Below are 14144 nucleotides of genomic sequence, written 5' to 3'. Positions count from 1 at the left end.
ATTTTTGTAGACATCCCTGCAGACCCATCACACCTGGAAACAACCTCCTTTTTCCCCTCCGGCAGGAGGATACGGATCACTGGAGGCCAGAACCTCCACAGGGACAGCTTACGTACATGCTACTGTTTGTAAAATATATACATACCGTGAAAGTATACATGGCAGTATCCATATTTATTTGTCTTTTTGCACTAACACCTTGCTCATGTGGAATAATACTTAATCACCCAAACTACGTTTCCGTGTCCAATCTTTGTTTACCTTCACGTGAGTACGAGGTGTGACTGAACCGAAGCCAGGCCTCCTTGTGTGTTTGAATACACTGACCCCATTTTTTTCTTTTTTGCGAGTTTAATTTTTTTATAAAGGGATAAACAAATGACAGCGGCATACGTGCAAAGTACAAATTCTCTGATATTGCCATGATACATTCATCTAGACATTTATAAAGAACCCAACAAAGTGGAAAAAGGACTGCAGGAAAAAAAAAAAAAAAAAAAAACAGAATTAATACAAGTGTTATTTTAATCAATTCATAAATAAACTCTGTGATTTATCGCTCTTATTACTGGTGCTTGGAAGACATGATTTGTTCTTGGCTTTTTAAGAACCCTGCTACAAATTTCTGGGTCCCAGGCACTTGGTGCTCAGCTTTTACTCCTTATTGTACCTATTAAATCATGGCAAAATTATCCAACGCCACACTATTTCAGGACTGAGACATTTGTTCCTAAGACAAGAATAGGCGGGGAATATTTTGGGACAGGAGGACAAAATTAATCTCGAAAGATCTACTTATCTATTTTCATCGCATCACTTAACATTTCGCATAATAAATGTCTTTATTCGGGCTCGGGAGTCGTTCGCCTCAGACCCAGGTAGACACGTTCAGGTACTTAAAGATGGGAGGGGGTGAATCAAGGAAAACACATCATACTTCTTCCCCACTTTCACATAGGTATATTGTCAGAAAGCGGGAACATGCCGTTCATCCGGACTCTTTTCATCGCAAAGCCCGAACAAGCTGCTTTGGATTCTTTCCCGTCTTTCTCAACACCTTTCTCTTGAAAGCGGTGAGATTGCTCTAGCATGTCAGAAATGCCGTGCTCCATTAAAATAGTCTGAAATGACGGGTGGGATGAATTTTTGACGGTGATGGTGGAGGGGACTGAACTGCAGAGCAAATCCAGCCCAGACAAGTACGACGGGGAAAGGGGGGGGCGGTCTTATTTCAATGCTTTTGGCTAGCAGACCAGAAATCGTTTTCAAAATCCCATCTGGGTTTGCGTAGCGGTTAGCAAGTCATCTCATGGCAAGACCTCTCTGAGCTGCAGGCCACTGGCTGACCTCAGACTTTACTTGCAATTCCTGTAAGGTTCCTCTCTGGTTTTTGTCTCACTGTTTGAATTTATCTCAGAATCAGAATACTTTATTGATCCCCAAGGGAGCAATGAGCTCCTGCTCACAGAATAAAGTGAAGAAGGATCAAGAAATAAGAATAAGAAGAATAAAAGATAAGAAAACAAGGATAAAAAAAATGAATAAACAGTAAAGATCACAAGAAACAAATAGAAATAAAGTGAAATGTATGTAAAAATACATATATATATATTTGTACATATTTCACCTAAATCCCTCAAATGGCTGGACCGTGAATAAAAGAGTGAATGGTTATAATGTCTCTACATTCTGCTCTGTGATCGACTGGCAGGCAATCCAGGGTGTCCAACCCGCCGCCTCTCAGCAAGCGCCATCTGGGATTGGCTCCAGCCTCCTTGCATCCCTGTGCGTAAGATAAGTGGCTCAGATAATGAACGGATGGATACAGGATGGGTTTTATGTCCATATTTTAACCTTCGATTGACCCTTCGCCTAATTCTGGCTGGGATTGGCAGTCGTCCGCCGCGACTCATTGGGCGGGATGAGCACTAAAGTGGATGCATGTATGGAAATTCAAGAGACCAATCTCTTATTCTGTTAGACAAAGAGAAACCGGGTTCCCTGCCAGAGGGAAGAAACAGCACAGCCAACTGCATCACAGAGCAATGTTGCCCGCGATGAAATCTCACATCTACAAATCCAAGCAAAAGCGTTGGTTACAGAGTGATTATTTGTTCAGCTTCAAGAGATTCGCTTAAAAGGATGGGACACAAGCATCTATGCTGGGCCAGAGTTCAGCCCCCGAGGAAATACAGGGAGAGAACGCAAAAGGCTGCGATTGAATGTATGCAAGATTGCCGTCAAAAGAGTATTGATTTCTCTTCCCTCAGCGGGCTTATGTGGAGAAAATGAAGTCCACTTCGGTCGCAGCAATGTCCCGTGTTCGAGGAAACCTGTCCTGAAACGGCCAATCAATTTCTTTAGGTTTAAAATAGTGTGGAAAAGAAAGTGCAACAGATATAGTGTATGTATTTTACTTTAACTGGGATATTTTTGAGGTTAAATCAAAAATGTGTCAATATCACTTGTCCGACACATATTGTTGTGTAGGCGTGCAGCTGATCCTTACTGACGTTAAGCGACAGGCAGGCGTCAACCCCTGGGGTGGTCGCGACTCAATCACAGGGAACCACAGACAGCCAGTAGCTCTCCAAATTCAAAGCCGGTGGCTTTCCGTGTCATTCGCATGCTTTCCAACAGGGTATGTTAATTAAATCAGATTTATTCATCACATTAGAATTTTGCTCCCTCTTTAGCCTTTCACGCATCAATTGACAAACCCAGGAAAGACAGCTACTAGTTCATTATTTCCAATCATTTCCCTACATGTCCACCTCAGTGGGCTGGGAGCCATCACCCGTTAGCATTCATGTTCTCACCATACCGGTGCTAGCTCCTCTTAGAGCCCTTGACTTTTTTCCAGCCATTCTTGATCCTTCTTCCTGATGTTGCCATAGCTACATCAATAACCACTGTGTTCTCCAGTTGTTTGTCAATCAGCATGGTGTCCTGTCGGCGAGAAGTCTGGACCCCGACGAGCCCCGGACCCTTACCCGGGACTTTCTGAACAAGACGATATCCCTGTGCAATTTGTGATTCATCACAGTCGTGGTGTTCCATGTATTTCGGTCCCACCTGCAACTTAACCCCAGTTTTTCTGTGCCGAACTGTCTCGGGAGAATCTTTGCACAGCTTGCAGCTGGGGTCCTGCCTGACCTGGAAGACCCCGGGCGCTATTGATCTTTGAGCTAAATGCCTGTTCTTGTATTTCTGTCCTGTCTGATCTTTCAGTCAGTAAACACAACAGGGGAGGAAGATTTATGGCTTTATGTAGCAACTGAATGCTTAACGAGACAAAAAGGTACATCAATTTGAGTCCCAGTGCATCATTTTTAGACCCGGTCCATAGTTAAATTTTATAGGGTAATGATGTGGAAAGAAGGTATATTTCAAACTTATCAGATTTGAACGCATAAGTGTGATGACACTGATGACTATTCAGAGTCATTGGCTTGGTCATTCGAATAAATGTAATACCGACCCTACGAGCAACTAAACTGTGCAGTATATCTGTGGCCTTGTTACTTTTATTCTTTTTAATGTCGTCTACCACTCCACTGGGAAAAGGGCACAATATGACTTTGATAGATCACCCAGTTCATAACGACTAATTAAATATTTATCATAGAGCGTGAGAACAATTGACATTTCGGGGCAATAACTGCTGCAGAGCCTAGAATTCTGCAAGCATTTTGCAATGTCAGATTTTATTAATGTTAATTGGCCGTCAGTGATTCCATTTAAGACTTCAATTGGAATGTGGCCGAGAAAATGATTGTTTCTAAAATGAGCAAAAAGCGACTTGTAGATGACGTTATTTGATTTCGAGGTCTTTCAAAAAAGAAAATGAAATTATAAAGCAATGTCCCAAACTAAAACAAAGACACAATTGAGTATTTACTCTGTATGGAGATTCTCAGTGCACGATGCCAGACTCCAAGTTCTGTTGGCAAATCCCCAAACCCATCTCCTGGCCAATAAATGATCAGACAACTTCAACCTGTCTCCGAAAAGTGCCTTGTCACACGATCCTAAACATTCTACCTTTTAAAAATATATATATACGATGGATTGGCCCATTTTGGCCGTCATCAATTCCATTTGTAAACATGTGCTTTACTAAACTGTTCCTTTACTCGATCTTGTAAATGACCGAATGTGTCAGGCTAATGCTACTGATTTCCCATTGCTGGGAAAAACTATGGGCAAACTATGAGCAGGTTATTATACACATGTTAACATCACATCTGCAGTTATTTCATTGCTGAGAGTAGTTTCATCACCTCATATATGTGAACTGTTAAAACATTCGGTCTCAAGATCTGGTTTATGATGTGTTTAAGGTGATTCGCTGTGATTTCTCTGCCAGTAGAAGAGTGAATAGTGGCTTTCTGAAGCTTCAATAAGTGTCGGAATAGTTGGTAAGGAGGTCATTGATCTCAGACTATTAGTTTTGTATATTCACACCAGTCCTGTGTAAATCCTCAGGATAATGCATCCCTTCATTTGAAGATTATATGGTATTATTCTTTGCGAACATTAGCTGCTCTCTAAAGGTATTATGAATGTTATATGGTTTGTTCTGTTCCATTATACTCCTGGCTTTTAAATTCATTAGTCAGTCAGTCTTTACATTTAATGCACTGGACAAGTACGGATGCCAGCGGTAACATAATACTGTCGTAAGTACTTCCTGTGGCTTGCATCCATCCATTCATCCGGAGTCAGGTCGCGGAGACAGCAGCCGGAGCAGTGAGGCCCAGACCTCCCTCTCCACATCCACATGGTCCAGCTCCTCTGGGGGGACATTAGCTCAGCTCGCTCTTCAATATGACAGACCGGTACAGAGTCCGCATCGCTGCAGATGCCGCACCGATCCGCCTGTCGATCTCCCGCTCCGTCCTTCCCTCACTCGTGAACAGGATCCCGAGATATTTGAACTGGAGCTTTTTGACTGCTTCAGCAACTTCAGACCCGAAAATAGGTGTGTCTGCTCCAGATTCCCTCAGCTCTGCTTTCTCATTGGAAGGCGTTTCACCGTAGTTGAGGAGGTCACTGAGGTAGTCCTACCACTGTTCTACAACATCTCGAGTTGGGGTCAGCAACACCCCGCTCCCACTGTACACAGTGTTCACATAGTACCGCTACCCTCATATCAGCCGCCGGATGGTGGACCAGAATCTCCTCGACACCCAGTCTTTTTCCATGGTCTCCCCAAACTCCTCCCATGCTCGAGTTTTTGTCTCGGCAACCACAGAAACAGAATGCTGCTTGGTCTGCCAGTACCTGTTAGCTGCCTCCAGAGCCCCATAGGCTAGAAAGGCTTGATAGGATTGCTTCTTCAGTTTGACAGCTTCAGTTTGAGGGTTGTCACCTTGAGAGGCACCAACCGCCTTATGGCCTCAACTCCAGTCTGCTGCCTCGACGATGGAGGTATCGAACATGGTCCATTGGGACTCACTGTCCCCTGCCTCCCTTGGGACATGTTTGTAGTTCTGCCAGAGGTGGGAGTTGAAACTCTTCCTGGCAGGGGACTCTGCCAGACGCTCCCAGAGGACGCACACATTACGTTTGGATCTGCCAGGTCTGACCGGCATCCTCCCCCACCATTGGAGCCACCATGTGGTGATCAGTTGACAACTCCGGCCTTGTCTTCACCTGAGTGTCCAGTACATGCGGCCGCAAGTCCGACGATACCACCACAAGGTCGATCAAAGAACTGTGGCCTAAGGTGTGTTAGTGCCAAGTGCACATACGGACACCTTCATGCCTGAACATAGTTTGCTATTGACAATATGTGACGAGCACAGAAGTCCACTAACGAAACACCGCTCGGGTTCAGACCGGGGGGGGGGCCTTCCTCCCAATCACTCCCTTCCAAGTCGCACTGTCGTTGCCCACGTAAGCTTTAAAGTATCCCAGTATAAATAGGGAGTCCATGGTCGCAAAGCCCTCTAGCAGCCCCTCTAGGGGCTCAAAGAAGGGTGGTTAAACTGGTTAAACTGTGGGTAGTCACAAACAACTGTCAGAACCTGTTCACCCACCTGAGGACGGAGGGAGGGTACCCTTTCGTCCACCGGGTTGAACACCAACGTGCAGACGTGGAAACAGGAGGCAACCAATATGCCCACACCTGCCTGGTGCCTTTCCTCGACCCCACTCGAGCAGCCTGGTTCCAGACCCCACATTGCGCGTCAAGGCGAGTCCGATTATATCTAGCTGGAATGTCACCTCTCCCCGCCAGAGAGGTGACATTCCATGTTCCAAGCGCCAGCTTCTGCACCCGAGGATCAGACCGCCGAGGTCCCCCACTTTGACTACTGCCCGGCTCACACTGCACCCAACGCCATTGGCCCTTCCTGTGGGTGGTGAGCCCAGGGGAGTTCCTTCGGGCTGTGCCTGGCCGAGGCCCATGGGTGAACACCCAACCACCAGGCGCTCACCACCAAGCCCTGTCCCCAGACCCGATTCCAGGGGGGGCCCCGGTTACCTCTGTACGGGCAAGGGAGAACTGAGTCCAATGATTGTCTTCTTCATGGGAGGTCTTCTGAGCCCCACTTTGTCTGGTCCTTCACCTGGGACCTGTTTGCCCTGGGTGAGCCTTCCAAGGGCATAAAGCCCCCGACATCATAGCTTCCAAGATCACTGGGACATGCAAACCCCCCACCATAAGGTTACATCTCACAGAGGGAGCAGCTCATTTTCTGTGGTTTGGTATCATAATATCCCCATATTTAAAAGGAAAAATTATGGAGAAAGATAAAGAAATAACAAAAGTTTGCCTAGGGTGGATTAGAGGGATTCATCTCTTAATCCTTTTTAGATGCTGTTTTGTTGTTGTTTTGTTTTGGGGTGTTTTTCAGTACTGCGGTTGTTAAATAAATACCAGAAATCCCAGTGTTATAAATGTGATGTGGTTCCTTTGAGTGCAACTTTGTGCATTTGAGGTGCAGGAGGTATAAACAGTGGAAAAGGGGGTTAGCCGCTGTTGGTGGTACAGTTGAAAATTTCCAATTGTTCTTTTTCTCAACTGTGTGGCGGATCCATATTTCTGCGTTCATAATGATACGCCTCACTGTTTTACTGGTTGATAGCCTACAATCTGAAAAAAAAAAAGGCAGTTGTCGGTAATTTTGCTGGTCTCACACATTTGTCTTGGCTGGTAAAGTGAGTTCCAAGCTTGAGCACCAAATTGAAAAAAAAAAAAAAATGTTGTCTTTTAATCAAAAGAAATCATGGCAAACACAATCCCCTTTTTGTGCACAGTTTCTCCATGCAGCATTTCTGGCTTTTCTGTGTTATGCCGCATTCTGGACCTCAATGTTGTATCCAACAAAGCCCCTCTCTTCTTGTTCCTAAACATGCTATTATTCAAACAGCCCCCTAAGCTATTCTCAGCATGCCTTTGGGTGGAATAACTTAGTGAAATTATAGGAGGTAAAACTGTTTGCACCGCAAATTGTTTTCCGCTGTGGTGCCTCACCATAGGTAATGATGTAGGTACTTGTGCTAAGGTGCAATATAGCTTGACCTGGCTTGACCCTGCTGCAGAGATAGATACTATATCATAATTGCAGAAGCTCAGAGGTCTATGCTTGGGCTGGTTTGTTCTAATAAATTCCACTTGCGCATTTATACACATTCATTTAAATTGACACATCCTGTTTTCCGAGTTTCTGAGGTGGCCATTCAACAGCAATTGCCCTCAACATCTGGATTTTAATTCATTGCGCCTACTGGTGTCCGGGACCTGTAACTAATGCTGCAGAAGTCAAAGAATTCTTTAAGCATCATTCTTCCTTTCCCTCACGCGTTCATGGCACAGCAGTGGCCTGATGACAAGGTGCATGATTGGTAGCCGCAAATGTTAAATTCACAACTGAAATCCGTTTAATGCTAACATGTTGCAATTTCCATGAGGCAAGTAACGCACAATACAAATATCAAAGTACAAGACTGTGTTGACCACATTTGTTTTAATGCACGGGATGACAAGAGGCAGCCGCCATCTTGGATCCAAAAGAAAACAATCCAGCTGCGTTGATGTAGTAGGACCCCTGCACAGCCACGAGAATGCTGTTGTGCTCATGTTTTGACTTTCAGGTGGGTCAGCAGAGTGGCACAGTGGTTATTTGCATGTTCTCCACATTGGACCCTAAATTGACCTGATGTGTCACTGACAGTGAATTGTTGTATAACCCTATATGTGGCTTTGTGATTGACTGGCAACCGGTCCAGGTCCAACCACCCCTCTTGCCCAATGACAGCTTGGATAGGATCCAGCCTGTGTGCAGGATAAGCGGCATAGACAATGAATGAATGCATTAACTTGTGTCTGCCATTATCTGAAAACACCAAAATCAAACTTCCTGTTCATGATAACATGAAAAGAAAGCAGCACAAGACAGAACATAAACGCAAAGATGTGTGTTTAGTTTTTTTGTTTTTTGTTTTTTTGCTTTTACCTCTAAAAAAAAGAAAAAGAAAAAAACAGCACAATGCTGCACACCTTCAGTTTGCTAAAATGCGAAAAAAAAGCATTTTATTTTCCTTTGTCTGCGACAAGTCAGCTGTCACCTCCTGCAGCAAGACACATTTTCAATACCTTTCGCCTGACAGATGCAATTAGCCTTTGTCAACCTAAATTCAAATAAAACAATCCAGCAGAATATAAACAGGTCAGTCGAGCCGGCCTCTTTGGGTCAGAAGAAGCCAGACTCCCTGATAGTCAACATCTGTCATCAGCCCGGGCTGAGCACCCCCTGTGAGAGGGGAAGCCCACGAAGGGGAAGCACACTGCTTGCACTGTCAATGCGAATGTGAAAGCCTGGCATCACAAATCCAAATATGGAGCGAATCGGTCCTCGCTTCGTCGCACCTTTTTTTCGTCTAAGTTTTCCTTTTGTAAGATTTCTAAAGGGGCTTGACCGAGGCCACACGGCAGAGTCCCTCCTCTGGACTAAGCTGGCTACACATTAACCAATCAGAGATTGTTTGATGTAGCATTACGAGTTGGAAACACGGAACAAATAGCACTTTAATTATACTGGCTAATGACCTGTGGAGCATTCACAGAATGCAATCTGTTTACACCAGGCATACGTCTAAATGCGCGCTTTGCGACGATTTAATAATGCCGGTAGATATCTTCGTAATTGCCATTCGTGTTTTGAAAGCAAAACAAAGAAAAACGAAAAATCCATAAGAAATAGAAATCACAGTAGTATTATTGCACTGTAGCACCGCCTGTAGCATGAAACCGGTTGGAATATTGGCTGCTATCCAGTCTCTGGGCTGCAGTCTGAGCCGAAGCACCGCCCACCCTCCGGGCAGCATTGCACTGGACGTATCTAGCAAACTTACTGTCAACACACAAGAAAAAAAAATACTCCAATTAATATCATATTCCGAAATAGATGGTTTTGGGTAAAAAAAAACAAAAAAAAACTTAAACAAGTCTTAAATGGTGTCAAGCTACAAGCAACTGTTCAGTGATGAGGGAGCTGTTTATCATCTTAAACGGGCTTACCTGACTGAGCCGAAGTCCACAGTGGGCAACATGTCACTCCACACAGGAGGGAAAACTCCGCTCTTAGATTGCCTAACCCATTTCTAGAACGGATTTAGTGCTCCAAAAAATCCGGAGAATCAAAGCAAATGTCTTTTTTGCTGGATTTTTCAGTTCTTCGTGGAAGACTTGTGGAGTGGTGAATCCGAGCTACTTTCCTTTCCAGCGTTTCTCCTCTCCCCGCAGATGGAAATCTGCCTCGTCCCTTTGTCAGAACAAAGTCCCGATCGTGACAAGCGGAGATGTGGTTCTCCTCTAACCTCAAACCAGAAGCGATGAATGGAAGAGTAGCATTTTACTGAACATACACTTACACTCACATGCCATCAATTGCGATAGCTAGGTTCTGAACAAGGGGGTGGAGGAGAGAGAGTAAACAGCAGCTGCGCCCTTTCAGTGGGCGCCATAAAGTCAAGATTCTCGATAATCCCCGGTAACTGTTCTTCGACTCTGCGTGACTGTATGAGGGAGTCTGGCGGCAGACTTTGTGTCCGTGAGTTGGCGGCGCCGGCGCCGGCCATCGCTGTGGCCGCATTTAGCGACTCCAGCAGATAAGCGTTTGGGATCAACTTATATGCCTGCGGCGGGTGCAGGCTGTCACACGGCAGGAACTCGGTCCGAGACAGACACCTGTCACTGTCCAATGCGTGTGTCGGGCCTGAGGTCACGCGAGTGTGCTCGGGCTGCCGGTCGTCTTGAGGTTGGGACACAGACGCAGTCGCTGTCGCCGCCGCCGCCACCGCTGGGCCTTTGCAGCTCCTTCTCCTCTTTTTCCCGTAGTTTTCTTTGCACGACCAGTTGGGATGCTGCTGTGTGTGCAGCTGCCTCTCCGCCTCAGCTTGCTTGTAATATTTCACCTGCTCTTCGCCCGACATACTCCTCCACCTCTGCCCCAACACCGCGTTCACCACAGAGTTGTTCGTATTGTTCAGCTCAGCCGCTACGTTCTGCCTCTGCTCATCCACGAAACAGATGTAAGCGTTCCGAGGCTTTTTGACATAAGGGTGGTCCTTGTCCTGCTTGTTTCCAGACTTCTTCCAGCTTCTCTTCTTTGAGTATGGCTTGGAGGTGTTTTTGGGAGGGGCGGTAGAGGGCGGAGCCGTGAAGCTGTACGCCATCCCCGCGTTGACCACCCCGACTGGGCGTAGGTACTGCGTCCCCGGCAGCATCATGGGCGGATTGTAAACTAGCGACGGGGCAGCCGGGTGGCTAACGGCCGCCGCTCCCGGGACATTGTGAGTGATCATCTGATAGGGCAAATACTGGCTGTAGATGGAGGCCCCGGCCTGGCTGTTCATGTAAACAGGCTGCATGTACTGAGGATGCAGCTGGACGTGGTTGAAGTTGGGGGGGGGCATCATTGGATGGTGCACCGAGCCTTCTCCAAGCGCAGGGATCCCATTGTAGTCTCCGCTATTAAGTCCTACTTGGTGAGGATGGGCGTTCAGTTCTAATCCGGTGGATGGAGGAGCATTCGGAGGTGTGGAGTTGAATATCTCCCTGATTAAATCCATCTCGCCGCCGTTGTTCCCCGCCCGTCTCCTCGCCTCTCGAGCGCGACCCTCACGCTCACCAATCGTCCGCGGCGCCGGGCCCCTCCGCAGGGAGGGAAAGCCATTTACAGATTACGTTCTTTACAGTCACAGCCACTTTACTTTATGTCACAGAGCACAACAAAATGAACAATGCCATTATCACAGTGCGGAAATCTCGCTGTGATGATGTCACAGACGACATCGCCGCCATTGCGGAGCGGGGCAAGGCGGACTATTCACCAGGTGTTTTTAGACCGCAAAATCACAGCCGCCACTCAGTCCAGGCAAATGCGGCATGATCAATCCTATGACTGATGAAGCCAGGCCGGGCCAGAGAGTACCGGATTACACGTATGCTGGTCCGTTTTTTTTTCTTAGAATGATAGAAATGAAATATATAGCGGTTTAAAAAAAAAAAACAACGTAAATCCGGACATCACAGTTGATTCTGTGAAGCAGAAAGTTGTGCAAAGCGTTCATATATCCGAGATGATGTCACCTCGGGCTCCTCTTAATGATGTCGATGCACGCTCTCCCTCCCCCTACAGCGCGGCGCTCATCCATCATACCACGTGTCCATCAAGCTATAATGCGATGTCCGCACAGTGACAACGCACGGTGACACTGAATTGCACTTAAGGTACTTCAAACCCCTTCCGGGCCGCTATTAGCCGTCATATTTTACACACACATTTTCTCAGAATAGCACAAACAGAAGTGCATGTTTTTGTTCATGGCTCTAAATGAAGGGGGGGAATCTACGAGTACCCTCTTCACCCTTTACCGTCAAACCAGACCCGGGTTTTTGCAGCACGCAAACTAAAGGAGCAACACTCTAATTTTCACGTCAGTGTTAAAGTCAGTATACGATGTCTGTGTAATCGGGGGGGAGTTTTTTAAGGGTTGCCTCGGCTTGTTTTCTTCCTGATACAAATTTCATTGAGTACACTGAGCTGTTGCATGCACGCTGCGAAGACACCGGCTCGCGGGATTCTGGGTTTTCAACTTCACGAATCATGCTGTGTTCCGTTACCGAGGTTGGAGTAAGGTTGGAATTACAAGCCGAGCCATTGTGGATTACGCACTTCTTCGAATATGGGAATCTCACGCTCCGTCGTCATCCTTCGTCCATGAAGCCAAGATGGCGACATCACAGAATCGGCTCGAAAGGAAACTCCGAGATGATGGACTCGTTTCCCGGCCTCCAGATTGTTTTGGAAAAACCAAGCAAAGGGCAAACTTAAGACGGTGAACATGGCTGTCATACGGCTTCGTTGGTCACAGACCTTGCTTGTTTTGCTTCTTTTCGCTCTAAAGATAACCTCTCTGTGTTGGAGGATTCTAACATTTGCCTTGGAGGAGCCTGGAAGAGACTTGACAGTTTGTGCTAAAGTAGAAGACGCCATCAAACCAGACGCCACTGTAGGCGAAATTGTACACCCAAATTACATTTCCTGACCTACCATATATTACAATGTTTAGTTTAGTTTAAAAAGTTTATTAGGACAGTGTACAATTACATTAAGCACAGAAGCAGAGATGATTGCACCAGATTGTAGCTCATAGCTGATTGCCATCTGTAGTCCCGGGAAGACAATACAAATAAACAATACATATAAAATATACAAATAGGCAAAAAAATAAATAAAATAAAATACACAAATAGGCATATATATTGTATTTCCTCATGCTTGTACTCTTTTTATTTATTTATTTTTTATGCATAGCCAGGAGCTCTCAACAAAATTATGTCTGCATAAAGACAATAAAAAATCTTGAGTCTTGATTACCATAAGATTACCACTTGATTACCATTCATTCATCGTGTGACGCTTATCCTACTCAGGGTCGCGGGTAATGTTGGTTCTGTAAACATGGACGAAACCCACGCAGACATGCAAAATCCACACAGAAAGGTCCTCTTGAGATCAAATTGCTCACCACTACGCCACCGTGCCGCCCATCTGTTGAAACTGTTTCTTGGAAATCAGCATCAGAAGCCTCCGAAGTGGTTGGGAACTTGGATTTGGTTTATGCTATGCAGCAGCTTGGAGGAAGGGTATCCCACCCTCTTTTCAACCACGCCTGCGCCTCAGCAGACTCGTCGCGGCGTTGAAGCAACGCACGTTTGTTTGATCACAAGGAGCTGCTGCACTTTATGACTTATGATCTTCAGCACACATGTATTTTGACATGTAGACCAAACAAGAGGAAGGGGTCCGGGGATCACAGAACTTCTGTGACATTTTCCCGCTCAAAAAAAAATTAAACAACGAGTACTGGATGGGTGAATGCTTGTGATGCTCAGAATTAAACACCAAAGAAACAAAGGTAACATGAGCACCTTCTCGAACAGCAAGGGTTGGAAGATGTTTTTACCTGCAGATGTTTAGCAATGCTGTGTATTTAAGTCATTTATTTTTTTGTGTATTTATTCATCATGTTAGAATCTCAAATGATGTATATTTGCATTCCTGTCGTGGATCTATGGAAAGGGGATTTTTGGAGGTTTTAGTGACTGGATGCTATTTGATAAAAGAGGGTGAACGTTGGGGTCTAGTTGCATGATGTTGGCACATAGTGAAGTCACTTTTGTGTTTTTTTGTTTGTATACGTAACTTATTATATCCAAGTAATGCAGCAAGAGCATAAGCATATATAATCGCGTATGTCCAGTCTCCAGTTTCCTCCCACTGTCCAAAAAGCATGCAGGAGGTTCAATGGGGACCCTAAATTGCCCAGGTGTGGGAATGAAAATGCCGAAATAAGAGCAGCCTCAAGGTGAGATAACTTTGGAGGTGGAGAGGCACTTGTTTCTTGAAAATCTCACAGGAGAGTTTTTTGGTAATATATATATTTTTTTTTTTATTATTATTCTATCATCAGGAAAAATTTAAACATAATTTTTTCTTTTTTTTTCCCTTCTGACCTTCTACCGGACAGTAGCCAATCACTTACCACTGTGCCACCGTGCCGCCCATCAGTAGTAACTGTTTCTTGGAAATCAGCGTCAGAAGCCTTCTGAAGTGGTTCAGAGTTTA

The sequence above is a fragment of the Fistularia commersonii genome, chromosome 3 (genome assembly GCF_037954325.1).
Source record: "Fistularia commersonii isolate RoL2024-O1a breed Wild chromosome 3, RoL_Fcom_v1.0, whole genome shotgun sequence".
NCBI classification, from domain to species: Eukaryota; Metazoa; Chordata; class Actinopteri; order Syngnathiformes; family Fistulariidae; genus Fistularia; species Fistularia commersonii.
Note: the sequence above shows the minus strand (reverse complement) of the source record.